We start from the raw sequence: 2,179 nt of genomic DNA, 5'->3' as shown, positions 1-2,179 counted from the left end.
TATATATATATATATATATATATATATATATATATATATATATATATATGTAGCACTAAAGCTATCTAGTACTAGTCCTACTCGGTGACGACTTAGTCCCACACGTGCACATGTATTTAACCGAACAGGACACAAGTGCACTTCGTGTTTAACTCTAACAGCCCACACTGACTAATAATTGCTCAAAGAAGTTACGAGGGCCAGGTTGTTTAGGCATGAGAATTGGAAGGCTAACTCGTAGTAACATTTTAGTAATAGGGCGGTGGGGGATGAGAATTATGAGGGAATTGTTTTACGGAGAAGAACTTGATACTTCGTCATAACTTATTTTATCATCACTGAGAGCACCTCCAACAGTTTTCCTATCTCTAAAATAACCGCCGTTTGTGGGAAGTTGGGGCCAAGAAACCTCAACATTTTCTGTAAACTGGCCTTATCTTTAGAGAATACAGTAAAGTAGGTCTTTTCTCCCCGCTGATTTACGGGCAGATGACCTTCCCATATCTTTTTAGAGGAAAATAAAACCCGCCATGAAACATTCATGTGCAGCCCGCCGGTACGCAGCCACTCCACCGGATCCTCGCCGGAGCGCCGCCACCCGTGCCGAAACGCTGCCGCAGCGCCACAGCCCGTGCCGGAAGAACGCTTCCCGTGTCGCCCCGCCGCCGCTGCCGTGCCGCCCACCGCCGCCGCGCCGTGCAACCACGACACTACCGCCTCTGCCCGCGGCCACCACAACGTCTAGCCCCTCGCTGGTGGCCACCACACGCCCGTGTCACCGCCCATCGCCATTGGAGGACACCACTGGCACGCGGGTTCCTTGTAGGAGAATACAAAATTAGCTAGTTTTATTTAGTAAAAAGTAAATCAAAAAAATATTTAGAGGAAGAAATTTAAGGGAGCTGACAAAAGTTGCTCCCAGACAACTTCCCCAGAAGTGACGGGAGGCCAAAAAAACTGGTTTTAGGGGACTTTTTAGAGGAACTGTTGGAGTTGCTCTAACCAAACAAATGAAACACAGTTTTGTATCAACATATATACACATGAGGTACCAAACATAGTATTCCCTCCGTCCCAAAATTCTTGTCTTACATTCGTCTACATACGGATGTATCTATTCACATTTTAGTGTTAGATACATTCGTATCTAGATAAATGTATGTATCTAGATAAATGTAACACAAGAATTTTGCGACGGAGGGAGTACTCGGAGGTGCCAAGCGTTTTTTTAATAGGTGGAGGTGCCAGGTGTGTTGTCGAGTTTTTACGATAATGTGATACGTATTTTTTGTATTTTTGGAATAAGTAATAACTGAAAATAAAGTGTGAGTAAAAGTTGCCACACGTGTTTTCTTATGCTAAAAACTGGACCGGGGTACATATACGGGTTCACAAAGTGTAACTCTCACTGGTGGAAAAAGGGCCTTTGGTCGCGGTTCGCAACTGCCATTAGTCGCGGTTGCGCAACCGCGACCAGACGGGCGCGACTAAAGGCCCCCCCCCTTTAGTCGCGGTTGCTTAAGAACCGCGACTAAAGGCCCGTCCACGTGGGCGGAGGACCTTTAGTCGCGGTTCTTGTGGCTAACCGCGACTAAAGGCCGCCACAGGTTTTTGAAAAAAAAAATTGAATTTTTTTTTCAAATTTCTGAATTATTTTAACCTCTAGTCTCTAATCACCACCCCTCATCACTTCTTAATTTATTCTTTTATCACCCCTCATCATTCCAAATCATCTAACTTCCCAACCGGTCACCCATCCCTCTCACTACTCCAGCCCAAGCACGCTTAACTTCCGGGTTCTATTCTCCCACGCTCCAAGTCTGCACTTGTTGTTTTCCTGACAATAATAAGATGTCAATCCTATTAACCTTCAGGAATTTTGCTTGAGCATGAAGTGACACATTTCACTGTTTGAGTTTGAAACTATTGTTTTAAAAAACAATAATTATTTAGTAACACTAATATTTCTTGAATAATTAGTTTAACCATTGTTTGACCACAGTTTGACCACAGTTGACCACAGTTTGACCAGATTTGACCAAAATTGAAATAATTAAAATAATTATTTAGTAACACTAATATTCTAGAATAATTAGTTTGACCATTGTTTGACCATAGTTTGCCCACTGTTTGAATATTTTTCAATTTTTTCCACTCTAGATCTTACAAGCCCCGTAAC

The sequence above is a fragment of the Triticum aestivum genome, chromosome 6B (genome assembly GCF_018294505.1).
Source record: "Triticum aestivum cultivar Chinese Spring chromosome 6B, IWGSC CS RefSeq v2.1, whole genome shotgun sequence".
Classification (NCBI taxonomy): Eukaryota; Viridiplantae; Streptophyta; class Magnoliopsida; order Poales; family Poaceae; genus Triticum; species Triticum aestivum.
This window is presented reverse-complemented; position numbering follows the sequence as displayed.